The 14,274-nt window shown below is 41.0% G+C and overlaps 1 long non-coding RNA gene across 3 annotated transcripts in view; it reads right to left on the bottom strand.

The window, feature by feature from the left end:
- LOC119619957 (uncharacterized) overlaps positions 1-14,274 on the bottom strand; it is a 53,185-nt gene that overhangs the window by 15,742 nt on the left and 23,169 nt on the right. The window contains exon 3 of one of the 3 annotated variants that reach the window (XR_012091867.1): positions 1,298-1,398. The exons of the other annotated variants lie outside the window; for them this stretch is intronic. This is a non-coding gene — a long non-coding RNA (uncharacterized lncRNA). Of the gene's footprint in view, positions 1-1,297; positions 1,399-14,274 lie in introns of those variants that run through there. 3 annotated transcript variants of the gene reach the window in all.

The raw sequence follows: 14,274 nt of genomic DNA, 5'->3' as shown, positions 1-14,274 counted from the left end.
TTCACCTCATTCTGAAAACAATCACCTCCCAGGGACTCATTTTGCCCAACACACACACACTTGTTTGCTACAGGTCATTAAAAATAGCAAAGGCTGCTGGAGGTGTTCTTATGCTCACATTCCCTATGACTAAGAAAATGCCCACCTGAATCTAATCCTGAGAAAACTCAGACAAACCCGAATCAAGAGGCATTCAATAAAATAACTGCCCTATAATCTTCAAAAGTGTCCAAGTCATGGAATTCAGAGTATGACTGAGGAACTGTTTCAGCTGAGGGAAATGGAAAAGATATGACAACCGAGTTCCGCATGTGACTTTGCACTGATCCTTTTGTGATAAATGGCGTTACTGGGATAGTTGTCAAAACTTCGTTGATGCCTGCAGATTGCAGGGTCTTAATGTATCAGTGCTAATTTCCTGACTTGGATGGTTGTATTGTGGTTGTGTAGGAAAATGTTGTTTTTTATAGGATTCGGGAGGGTTGGAGCATCAGATTGGGAACTTGTTCAGGGAAAAACAGTTCTGTATTCTTCTTTCAACTCTTCTGCAAGTTTGTGTTTGTTTCAAAATGAAATAAATTTTTTTTAAAAAAGATAATGCCAATTGCACATATTGAAGAGTGTTAGATAAGTGGGTGGCTTGAGAGGCGTTAGTAGAAATCGAAGGAGTGTCTGAGGATATTTCTCTCACAAATCCACCCTTGGCCTTGCCCCTGGTTGTTCTCTGGGAATCCCTCAGATACTTCACTTCTTCTCCATGAAATCCTACTCACATCTTCATCTCAAACCTAAGGGATTCAAGATGATTGTGGGGATGACGTGGTGATTTCCACAGGCTCCTCAATTATCCTGTTAAGCCGCCCCACTCAAAGACAAATGTACATGGCTCTTCTTTGTGTTCCTAAGGAACTTCATTAGCTCACCCTCAACTAAGTCATGCTTACCTAAACATTCTAGGTGGCATGCTGTTTTCAAATGTAGGTTTATTATTATTCAGATATGGTGAGGCCAACAGATCTGATTGCCATTGAAAAGATGGTTGGTTACACTTCCGAAGAAGATGGAGACGCCATGCCATTCAGGACCACGTGGAGTGTAAGAGTTCAATAAAGGAAGTGGTTGAGGGTATGGGCTTTGGATTGGTTGGTTTGCATCTGAAAGACACACTTGCAGGTGAGCCCTTCACTATCTCTAGGAATTGACTAGCACTGGGAGGGGCTGTCCCTCCAGGGTCAGCAAGGCTTGAAAACGTGAAAGCATCAGAAACACGGGACTAATACACAAACCCAGAGTAGATAGGTACCTTTGCTCTTCCAAAATGACTTACACATGTCTGGTGGCCTGAGGCCTCAGTTCTTCTCCATATGAACTTCTCCACAATCTTAAAATTTTCCCTTTCTGAACAAGAAATACATAAATGGAAATGGTCAAGCAAGATGGAAGACCTTGAGTGAAGTGCATACTGAGGTTTCAGCAACTTTTGTCACACCCTGCAGATTTTGATAGAATAGAAAAATGACAAGACTCCAAGTCCTTGAAGAGGAGGAAAAGTGTGAAAAAAACAAAAAAAGGAGATTGATGTCTGCTTCACCATTTTGCCCAAGATTTGACCTGTCATACACTGAAGGTACTTGAATGTTTATAATCATAAATTGCTTATCTTAAAATTAAAATTCCAATCTGTTCTATATCATTAGACAGGCTTTTTCCCCAGTCAGTCTGGATGGTCAAGACTTCTCTATATAAGCATCGTGCTTTGTGATGAAGGATGCACTCATTCAATCCATAAGTATTTATTGAGCACTCACTATGTGCCAGGCACTGTAATCACGGTTGGGGATAAAATGGTGAAAAAACAAATATGGTCTCCTCCTCTATAAAGCTTACTTGACACTCTAACGGGGAAGTCAGAAAATCAAGTAACACGAAATAGATGTGAGACTGCAAGAGTGATAAATGCTGCAAGTTACAGTAAGGAAATAAGAGTCGGGGGAAGAGGTAGTTTTTCAGAAGGAAGTTAGAAGGAGGGTGAATATCAGATGGTGTTACTGGTGGAGCATGTCCAGGTTCTTGGCGTTTCGAACAAAGAATTGGACAAAACACACAAAGCAAGGAAAGAATGAAGCAACAAAAGCAGAGATTTATTGAAAAGAAAACCACACTCCACAAGGTGGGAGCAGCCTGAGCAAGCAGCTCAAGAGCCCAGTTACAGAATTTTCTGGGGTTTAAATACCCTCTAGAGGTTTCCATTGGTTATTTGGTATACGCCCTATGTAAATGAAGAGACTAAAGTGAAGTTACAAAGTTATTTACTTGGAGTACATCGTATGTAAATGAAGAGGATGAAGTACAGTTACAAAGTCATTGTATTAGTTCATTTTCAGGCTGCTGATAAAGACATACCTAAAACTGGGAACAAAAAGAGGTTTAATTGGACTTACAGTTCCACATGGCTGGGAGGCCTCAGAACCATGACAGGAGGTGAAAGGCCCTTCTTACATAGCAGTGGCAAGAGAAAAATGAGGAAGAAGCAAAAGCAGAAACCCCTAATAAACCCATCAGATCTCCTGAAACTTATTCACTATCCCAAGAATAGCATGGGAAAGACAAGCCCCCATGATTCAATTACCTCTCCCTGGGTCCCTCTCACAACACATGGGAATTCTGGAAGATACAACTCAAGTTGAGATTTGGGTGGGGACACAGCCAAACCATATCAGTCATTTACTTATTGTATGCCCTATGTAAATGAAGAGGATATTTCCTGTCATAGCTGAAGTGTTTCCATTTGATTAAGCTCTAGGACGTCCTTAGGTTCCCTGCCTTCAGGCCCTATTCTCCTGCCTCAGTGGTAGTCTCCAAAATAGTATAGCTAATTACTATGTTGAAGCTACCCAGGAAGACAACATGTTTTGGGGTGGGAAGGAAGACTGTGGGTAAGGTGCAAAAGTCTTCCATCAATGATGGAGAGTTACCAGGAGGTCAGTAGGAGAGACAGAAGGCGGTACAGGGGTGAAATGGCATGAGCTGGAAAGAGTTTTTTTTGTTTTTAATAAGAGTTCTAATAATACCACAGAGAATGTTCAGGAAGAGGCAATGAAGAATAAGGGAAAATACTAATCATGAAAAAAATGAATGCAAACTTTATCATTTTCTAAAATGCCCATGGGCCTCCCCACGCCCCCATTGGAAAGTTAAGGCAATGTAAAACTGATCTATGAAAGGACTTGGGGCTGTTCCACAGAGCATTCAGAAGCTTTTTGTTAATCATTTATTCCCCATCTCTGCCCTTCCTTCCTATGACCTCATGCTTTGTCTATCCTCCCAAGAAGCATGTTTCTGAATTATATGTTTTCCATTCCAGACTGACATTCATAATTCTAGTGCCTTCTAATGCACAATTTGTTTCCCATTTCAGTCCACTTCTTTCAGCAAATAGACCTGCTTTCAGAAGAGCAGCCTTAAGGAACAGCTAGCATAATATATGGTCCATCAACCAGAGAGTGTATTTCTCAACAGCCCACTCATATTTCGTAAATCACAAAGCAATTATTATAACTGATTTACTCAGAAAATTTCATGTTATTTTCAATCCAATTATTTTGATTGATAAAAGTAAGATGGTTAATGGTTCCTTTTCTTGGAACTTATAAAACACAAGGTACATAATAACTAGCTTTCTAAACTAGTGAAATTCATGGTACATTGCATCTGTGTTGTGAAAATCATCATTTATGAAGCTAAATTAGCCTCTCTACCCAGTGAGAGAAGGTGCTCAACTTGAAGAGCCTGTGGCAGAAATCTCAGCTAAAATAAATTTAGCCCCTCTCTCTCTTTCCCAGTGAATCTGATATCTCTATCCAATGCAACGTCTGCAATTTAAAACATGTACACAAGATAATTGGAATTTTCAAGGAAGCAAGTAACATATCAATGACTGGAGATGCCTGTTTAAATGTTCTCTCACCTTTATATCTTGCAGGAAGCTCTTGTTTGACCTTCTGAAAAAAATTTTGAAGTATCTACGAGAATAGCTATTCTATGAAGCAGAGATTATAGTAGATATGGAGTTTAAGTTGCAGAAAAAGAAGACTGAATTATTAAATGGGACATCAGAAAATAAAAGCTTTTCCTTTTATCTAGTTTGGAGGACTTAAAAAAAATCAATAGGCAGAAATTTACATAATCCTTATTAGATTCCATGAGCTACAAATGTACTATTAGTACAGATTGATATGAAAGAAAGATTAGTTATGTTTATGGATAGGTAAGAAAAGACACTCTTGCAAAATGGTAGATTGAAACACCCACTGAATCTTCCTGGAAGTGTGTTGAAATCGGTTAAAGGGTTGATGACACAAATACGAGGATAATTTTGTAAGGGCATGATGAGGGGGGCAAACAGCCTAATAAAAAGAGAAAAAGAAATAGCGCATCATGCAAGGTTATTGACACTGTTCTCAGTAACCTCTTGCATCCCTGCTGAACCAGAAACTAGTAGGGTTATGTCAATAATTTCCCATTGTGAAGGGAAGAAGTGACCATTGATTTGTGCCTTGTCACTCAGGTTAACTGCCTAAGAACTTTGCTCACCCAGGAGTGCATAAATGAATGCCATGTGCTACCAAAATAAAAAAAAGTAATAAAAGATTAAATAAGGCCATGGAAAAATGAAGCAAACTGTCACCTGGCAGTGTCTCAAGCCTGCAAACTTGATATCCCCAACTGCATTCCAAAAGTAGGGTTCAGAGACCACAAGTACTACAGGCACGGATGAGTTAATATTTATATCTAGGAAGAAAGGATTAGCATATACCTTCCAAAGAATGTTTGAGCAAATTCATGCAGCTGCCTTGGGCATTCGCAGTTGATTGAAATGACTCAGGGGTCAGGTTTTGGTGGCCAGGCCCGCTCCAGCTTTACTGGAATGCATGAGTCATTTGTTAGTCGGCTGGGCGAGAAGACCACACTGGCTTCGTGCATTCTTATATTTCTCACAATCCAGACACAGCAACCACATGTCCAGATTCCAACAAGACTAAGAGTCAGATAAGGAGGGAAAGTTATTGAAATGAACCAGAGAAGAGAAAACCTAAATGTGTTTTAAACTTCTAAAGTGAAAACTGAATAAAACAATTTTCTACCACAGGACTTCTATAAGACCAGTAACTTCTATGTTCCCCAAAAACTATTTATGAAACTATTTGAGTGGTTTTACATCTTGATTATTCTTCCACTTAAGTGTCGTCTTTAAATGACCTGCCTGGGTGCGTGTCCACAGTGGAAATAGCAAAAGTTAGATGTCTTAAAGTCCAAGCTCTACAAGTCCTAGCTATGTGACTATGTTGGTTATGATTAGACCAACTGAATTTGGTCTAATCATAACCTCTGGGTCTTTTAATAAACTCTGATAGCCTCCAGGGATTATTAAAAAGTCCAGATGTGAGGCCAGGCATGGTGGCTCACGCCTGTAATCCCAAGACTTTGGAAGGCTGAGGCAGGCAGATTACTTGAGGCCAAAGTTCGAGACCAGCCTGGCCAACATGGTGAAACCCCGTCTCTACTAAAAATACAAAAAAAAAATTATCTGGGCGTGGTGGCACACACTTGTAATCCCAGCTACTCGGGAGGCTGAGGCAGGGGAATTGCTTGAACCTTGGAGGCAGAGGTTGTGGTGAGCCAAGATCATGCCACTGCACTCCAGCCTCCTGGGTGACAGAGCAAGACTCAGTCTCAAAAAAAAAAAAAAAAAAAAAAAAGTCCAGTGGTGGTCAGTCCAGGCCGATGTAGTACCTTAACAAAGTCACTGGGTAGTCAGAGTCCTTCTATCTGCTTCACCATTCTCATACATACATGGTTTGCATCCTCATTGTCACAGTATGGCTACTCTGGCTGCCATTCCAGGGGACAGGAAGGTAAAAGAGGTAAGGCAAAAAGAGGCATGTCCTATTCATTTTTAAGGAGGCTTTCCGAAAGTGACATCCAATAGCTTTCAGATTGGACAGAATTCAGTTATAATGCCATGCTTAGCTGGGAAATACACTCTTTTAGTTAGGCTGCCACCCTGAAAAATATCAAGACTCATTGACTAAAGATGTAAGGAAAAGTGAATATTAGGTAGGCAACAAGCAGTCTCAGTCAGAGTGACATTAAAGTCACTAACATCTTTGAGTCCATTGTCTATCCATTTATAAAATGGATGTAACATTTATAAAATGGATAGGCAATGCCTAGTTGACATGATTGGTGAGGTGAAAAACACTACACAAACATTAGCTGATAACAGCCCCCAAAACCTAGCTTAGACTGATAGGTATCCAAGTGCACATTCAGCATTACCCTACTTTCTGGAAAAATCAAGTCCCTAGTCAGATAGAGTTCAGAGACTCAGTTTTGCTTCACTACCTCATCCCAGTCCTACTACCTGGACATCTTCTCTTTTCCTTCCTTACAAATAATTTGAAGAAATAGCTCTCTTTCTTCATTGTCTTCCTAGTTCTCTAGTGTCTCCATGACTGGGCCCAGACTTGCTCTTCCCACTCTATATTGCCATCAACCTTTAAAACTTGAGGATCTCTCATTTTTCATACAAATCCTTTCAGTGTTTCTTAAAAACTCCAAGTCTTCATAGGATCATTACTTTCTCATTTCACCTGTAACTTGTTGCATTTCCTGGGAAACTGGACACAAGAACTTAGTAGACATGTGCAATGTAATGTGTATTACTATGTAGGGGTGATTGCACTGGTCCCTACTTAGAAATGTGGTAATGACAACTAGTGTGCTTTATTCACCACCATTATTTCCACCTGGTGTCTATTTATTTATCTATTTATTTATTTTAGAGACGAGGTCTCACTATGTTGGCCAGGTTGGTCTTGAACTCCTGGCCTCAAGCAACCCTCCTGCCTCAGCCTCCCAAAGTGCTGGGATTACAGGTGTGAGCGACCAAGCCTGGCCACCCACCTGGTGCTCTAATAAGTTTAAATCTGCATATTTTAAAAGGCATTTCGCATTTAAATTCTTTAATATTCTGTAAGATACACTCTTCAGGCCTCTCATGTAGTGCTAAGAATAAGTTAACATTTTAGAGATGTGAAAATTTTAGTTACAGTGATTAAGTGAATTGTTTCTGAATTTAAGTAGCTCATCCAAGACTTTCCACGCTATAAGCAGTAGTGCTAAGATCTATATCCACCATCCATTTCCAAGCCCAGGCACTTTTTTACCAGAATAAAAATGCCCAATTTCTACTTAAGTCAATGCAAACCACACTGCTCTATTTTATGATGCATTGAGAAAATTTAAGGTTTAAAACTTAGAAGTCTAAAATATGCTTCTATCATGATAAACTATACTATTAGCACTCATGATTTCAAACACTAAAATAAAAGGTGGTGGTGAGATAAAAATCCATGCTAGTCATTTATTTATAAGGCTTTATCCTACAGTAGTCTGTTCGATAGACAGGTCAATCAATCTTGACTATAATGAAAAATCTTGCTTGTCTTAAGAATAGGTATGTAGCCCAGACCAGGTTTTCCTTAAAAATTATCTTCCTGTAGGTAGCTTTATAAGAATAGAGACATTTTAAATTTTAGAAGATTTTGGAATGTCTGGTGAAATTTCAAGCCACCAAAGTTAAAGTAATTGTTTTATAAAACAATGCCTTTGCAAGTCGGCATCTAAAATTGGTATATTGATGAGGGAAGGAAGGTTCTAATCTAATGCAGAGGCTGCTGAAGAGTCAGCATAGAGAACTGACTTCAAGAATGCCTGAAGCTAAATGTATTGATTGAAAAGGTCAGCATATTAGCAGGAGCATCCATTAACCCAAAATATTGAGTGTAACCAAGGAAACTAAGGGGAAAATGGAAAGCTCTTAAACAATGAAATGGCTTTTGCCTTCCTGAAATGACACCTGACTATCTATGTCTCCATCCCTGGAGCATTTTCACCAGCACCCTAGGATTCTGAAGTAGGGTGGCTATCACTGCATGAAAAATGAGAAGTCCATTATGGAACACAGCTAAAATGTGGAAGGCTTGTTGAAGACTCACTAGCATGAAAAAATAAATGAATTACTTGGTCATAACAATAATGAATAGACTTTATAGCTAAGAGCATAAGAAACTACAGATAATGACCACCAAGCAAAGTTAATATTATACATAAAATATGTAGTGTCTTACATTTTAACGAAACATAGCCAGACGCATGACAGGATGCAAGAGTCACCTGTGGGAAACAATTCATAGCCACACAATCCTCACCAGGATAATTACATTGAACTGTCAAAGGCTTTGGCTTTTGGCCTTTCCTGGGTCTTTGTGATTTTATACAGACATAAGAGACTGACAAGACACTACTGGAACCAAACCATAGTTTTGCTAATCTAAGGCTAAAACAGGCTGCCCTCCATTGCTTCTACCTCACTGAGGCCCCAAAGACCTTGATCTCTGGGATCCAATGTTTATTGGGATTTACCACTGATGTAGCCAAACATATGGAATTTGGAATCATGGCTTGCCTATTGGTCTAAACGGGAAGATAAGCTGAATGCTGTGGCTCATGCCTGTAATCCCAGCACTTTGGGAGGCTTAGAAGGGTGGATCACTTGAGGTCAGGAGTTTGAGACCAGCCTGGTCAACATGATGAAACCCTGTCTCTACTAAAAATACAAAAATTAGCCAGGTGTGGTGGTGCGTGCCTGTAATCCCTGCTACTTGGGAGGCAGAAGCAGGAGAATCACTTGAATCTGGGAGGCAGAGGTTGCAGTGAGCTGAGATTGCACCACTGCACTCCAGCCTGGGTGACAGAGCAAGACTTCATCTCAAATAAATAAATAAATAAGATAAGAGGTTTCTAAGAGAGAACATGAGAAGTCCCCTGTTATGATACCTAACAAAGAGTAGCTGGTGCCCAGTAAATATTAAATATTCCCTTTCTTCTTTTCTCTTCCTCAGCTCAGAGAGGAAGAAAGGACCATGTGAGAGAAGAAGGGAGCAGCCTTTCATCCATAGGAGAAGTTTGTCTATGACAAAGCCACTAGCTCCATGTGGCCGCTGAGCATTCAAAATGTGGCCAGTCTGAATTGAGATGTATTGTTAGTATAAACTCCACATTGGCTTTTTGAGCACTTTGTATCAGAAAAAAGAATACCAAATATCTCCTTAGTAATTGTTACATTGATTATATGTTGAACAGATAACATTATGGATATATTGGATTAAATAAAATATATTATTAAAATAAAATAAAAACATAAAATAAAATCAATTTCATCTGTTTCTTTTAACCTTTTTAATATGGGTCCTAGGAAATTTAAAATGGCACACATGGCTCACATTTGCACATCTACCTTTAGTGGACAAAGTTGAGGCAGGGGTTAGGTTTTTGCAAGTGCTCAAAAGGAAGGCAGAACTAAGTGAGTCCCCTGTGAAAGGCAGGGAGGCCCTCTGATACATGAGATGAACGCCTTCAGGTTTGACCCAAACACACAGGAATCAACTCTGTAGAATCAAAGAAAAATCTCTTTGCCTCTTGAGGCAGGTAGGATGAGGGATGAGCTGGCAAGGGGAAATGGGTACAGGTCGACTCAATGGAACTGCCTTTCCACACATCTTGCTTCTCTCCTTTAGATCCTTGTGTCTTTGGGTGTCACCTTCTTTCATTAGAGAGCCACAATAACCCAGGCTCACGCCACTCACTTTAAAGGAATTGAGACAGCCAAGTAAAAAGGGCATCCCGGAGAATCCCCAGCCAGCCTTTGCATTGGGAGAGGTGCGCACTAGGGTGGAGCCTTGGAAAGTTCAAGCCATTTGCAGGGGGGAAGAGCCTGGCTTCTCCTGTTCCTGGGTGGTAACCTGGGATTCAAGCAGTGAAGCAGGAAACCTGCTAGCAGGATTCTCACTTTGCTGAGAGTCCCTGTTTCCCATTTTTTTTTCTTTCTGCCCAATAAATCCATTTATTTTCACCCTTCTATATGTCTGTGAGCCTAATCTTTCCTGGTCTGTGACAAGAATCCAGATTTTCCTACAACAGAACGAGCCAATCAGACATTGATTTACCACCACTCCCAGGGTCTTCTCGTCTTTTGTTTCCCCTTCTTGGATTACTCTGTCCCCTGTTCCCCTTAAATCTGTTTATCTCAGATGACATCCAAGGACATATGCTCAGGTGTCCCAAAGTTCCCTATGGGAATTATTAAATTTTGTTCATCCTAAATTCATCATAAAAATATAATAACAGGAGGGAGGGGCCAAGATGACTGAATAGGAACAGTTCCAGTCTGCAGCTCCCAGCAAGACAAACACAGAAGGCAGGTGATTTCTGAATTTCCAACTGAGATACCCAGTTCGTCTCAATGGGACTGGTTAGGCAGTGGATCCAACCCACGGAGGGCGAGCAGAAGCAGGGTGGGGAGTTGCTTCACCCAGGAAGTGCAAGGAGCCAGGGACCTCCCTACCCAAGCCAAGGAAAGCCATGAGGGACTGTACTACCCAGTTGGGTTACTACACTTTTCCCACGGTTTTTGCAGTCTGCAAGTCAGGAGGTTCCCTTGTGTCCCAACACTACCAGGGCTCTGGGTTTCAAGCACAAAACTGGGCAGCTGTTTGGGTAGACACTGAGATAGCTGCAGAAGTATTTTTTCATACCCCAGTGGCGCCCAGAACCCCAGAAAGACAGAATCGTTCACTCTCCTGGAAAGTGGGCTGAAGCCAGGGAGCCAAGTGGTCTCACTCAGCAGGTCCCACTCCCATGGAGGCCAGCAAGCTAAGAACCACTGGCTTGAAATTCTAGCTGCCAGCACAGCAGTCTGAAGTTGGCCTGGGATGATTGAGCTTGGTGGGGGAAGGGGCATCCTCCATTACTGAGGCTTCAGTAGGAGGCTTTCCCCTGACAGTGCTAAGGAGGCTGCGAGGTCTGGGATGGACATAGCAAAGTGGCTGTGGTCAGACTGCTTCTCTAGATTCCTCCTCACTGGGCAGGGTATCTCTGAGGGGAAAGTAACAGCCCCAGTCAGGGGCTTACAGACAAAACCCCCATCTCCCTCAGACAGAGCACTTGGGGAAAGCGGCGGCTGTGGGTGCAGCTTCAGCAGATTTAATCATTCCTGCCTGCTGGCTCTGAAGAGAGCAGCTGATCCTGACAAGAGGAATCCTGCCAGTACAGTGCACCAGCTCTGCTAAGGGACTGACTTCCTCCTTAAGTGGGTCCCTGGCCCCCTGGCCTCCTGACTGGGAGAAACCTCCCAACAGGAGTCAACAGACATCTCATACAGGAGAGCTCTGGCTGGCATCAGGCCAGTGCCGCTCTGGGACGAAGCTTCCAGAGGAAGGAGCAGGCAGCAATCTTTGCTGTTCTGCAGCCTCCACTGGTGATACCCAGGTGAACAGGGTCTGGAGTGGAGCTCCAGCAAACTGCAGGAGAACTGCAGAAGAGGGGCCTATTAGGAGAAAAACTAACAAACAGAAAGCAACAACATCAACATAAAGGACCCCCCCACAAAAATCCCATCTAAAGTTCATCAGCCTCAAAGATCAAAGGTAGATAAATCCACAAAGATGAGGAAAAACAAGTGTAAAAATGTTGAAAATTCCAAAAACCAGAATGCTGCTTCTCCTCCAAATGGTCGCAATTCCTCTCTAGCAAGGGCACAAAACTGGACAGAGAATGAGACTGAAGAATTGACAGAAGCAGGCTTCAGAAGCTGGGTAATAACAAACTCCTCTGAGCTAAAGGAGCATGTTCTAACCCAATGCAAGGAAGCTATGAACCTTCAAAAAAGGCTACAGGAACTGCTAACTAGAATAGCCAGTTTAGAGAGGAACATAAATGACCTGATGGAGCTAAAAAACACAGCATGAGAACTTCATGAAGCATACACAAGTATCAATAGCTGAATCAATCAAGCCAAAGAAAGGATATCAGAGACTGAAGATCAACTTACCGAAATAAGGTGTGAAGACAAGATTAGAGAAAAAATAATGAAAAGAAATGAACAAAGCCTCCAAGAAATATGGGACTATGTGAAAAGATCAAACCTATGATTGATTGGTGTCCCTGAAAGTGACGAGGAGAATGGAACCAAGTTGGAAAACACTCTTCAGGATATTATCCAGGAGAATTTCCCCAACCTAGCAAGACAGGCCAACATTCAAATTCAGAAATACAGAGAACACCAAGATACTCCTCAAGAAGTGCAACCACAAGACACATAATCATCAGATTCTCCAAGGTTGAAACAAAGGAAAAAATGTTAAGGGCAGCCAGAGAGAAAGGTCAGATTACCCACAAAGGGAAGCCCATCAGAACAACAGCAGATCACTCTGCAGAAACCCTGCAAGCCAAAAGAGAGTGGGGGCCAATATTCAGCATTCTTAAAGAAAAGAATTTTCAACCCAGAGTTTTCATATCCAGCCAAACTAAGCTTCATAAGTGAAGGAGAAATAAAATCTTTTCCAGACAAGCAAATGCTGAGGGATTTTGTCACCACCAGGCCTGCCTTACAAGAGCTTCTGAAGAAAGCACTAAATATGGAGAGGAAAAACTGGTACCAGCCACTGCAAAAACACACCAAAATATAAAGACCAATGACACTATGAATAAACTGCATCAACTAATGTGTAAAATAACCAGCTAGCATCATGATGACAGGATCAAATTCACACATAAGAATATTAACCTTAAATGTAAATGGTCCAAAAGCCCCAATTAAAAGACACAGATGGCAAATTGGATAGAGTCAAGACCCACTGGTGTGCTGTACTCAAGAGACCCAACTAACATGCAAAGACACATAGGCTCAAAATAAAGGGATGGAGGAATATTTACCAAGTAAATGGAAAGCAAAAAAAAAAAAAAAAAAAAAAAGCCAGGGGTTGCAAACCTAGTCTCTGATAAAAACAGACTTTAAACCAACAAAGGTCAAAAGAGACAAAGAAGGGCACTACATAATAGTAAAGGGATCAACGCAACAAGAAGAGCTAAGTATCCTAAATATATATACACCCAACACAGGAGCACCCAGATTCATAAAACAACTTTGTAGAGACCTACAAAAAGATTTAGACTCCCACACAATAATAGTAGGAGACTTTAACACCCCACTGTCAATATTAGACAGATTAACAGGGCAGAAAATTAACAAGGATATACAGGACTTGAACTCAGCTCTGGACCAAGTGAACCTAACAGACATCTACAGAATTCTCCATCCCAAATCAACAGAATATACATTCTTCTCAGTGCCACATATCACATATTCTAAAATTCGTCACGTAATTGGAAGTAACACACTCCTCGGCAAATGCAAAAGAATGTAAATCATAACAAACAGTCTCTCCGACCACAGTGCAATCAAATTAGAACTCAGGATTAAGAAACTCACTCAAAACTGCAGAACTACATGGAAACTGAACAACCTGCTACTGACTGACTACTGGGTAAATAACGAAATTCAGGCAGAAATAAACAAGTTCTTTGAAACCAATGAGAACAAAGAGACAATGTACCAGAATCTCTGGGACACACCTAAAGCAGTGTTAAGAGGGAAATTTATAGCACTAAATGCCCACAACGGAAAGCTAGAAAGATCTAAAATCAATACCCTAACATCACAGTTTAAAGAACTAGAGAAGCAACAGCAAACAAATTCAAAAGGTAGCAGAAGACAAGAAATAACTAAGATCAGAGCAGAACTGAACAAGATAGAGACACAAAAAACTGTTCAAAAAATCAATGAATCCAGGAGCTGGTTTTTTGAAAAGATTAACAAAATAGATGGACCACTAGCTAGCCCAGTAAAGAAGAAAAGAAAAGAATCAAATAGACACAATAAAAAATGATAAAGGGGATATCACCACCGACCCCACAGAAATACAAACCACCATCAGAGAATACTATAAACACTTCTACACAAATAAACTAGAAAATCTAGAAGAAATGGATAAATTCCTGGACACATACACCCTCCCAAGACTAAACCAGGAAGAAGTCAAATCCTTGAATAGACCAATAACAAGTTCTGAGATTGAGGCAGTAATTAATAGCCTACCAACCAAAAAAAGCCCAGGACCAGATGGATTCATGGCCGAATTCTACCAGAAGTACAAGGAGGAGTTGGTACCATTCCTTCTGAAACTATTCCAAGCAATGGAAAAAGAGGGACTTCTCCCTAACTCCTTTTATGAGGCCAGCATCATCCTGATACAAAACCTGGCAGAGACACAACAAAAAAAGAAAATTTCAGGCCAGTATCCCTGATGAACA

Source organism: Chlorocebus sabaeus, chromosome X, assembly GCF_047675955.1.
Source record: "Chlorocebus sabaeus isolate Y175 chromosome X, mChlSab1.0.hap1, whole genome shotgun sequence".
Classification (NCBI taxonomy): Eukaryota; Metazoa; Chordata; class Mammalia; order Primates; family Cercopithecidae; genus Chlorocebus; species Chlorocebus sabaeus.
This window is presented reverse-complemented; position numbering and strand designations above follow the sequence as displayed.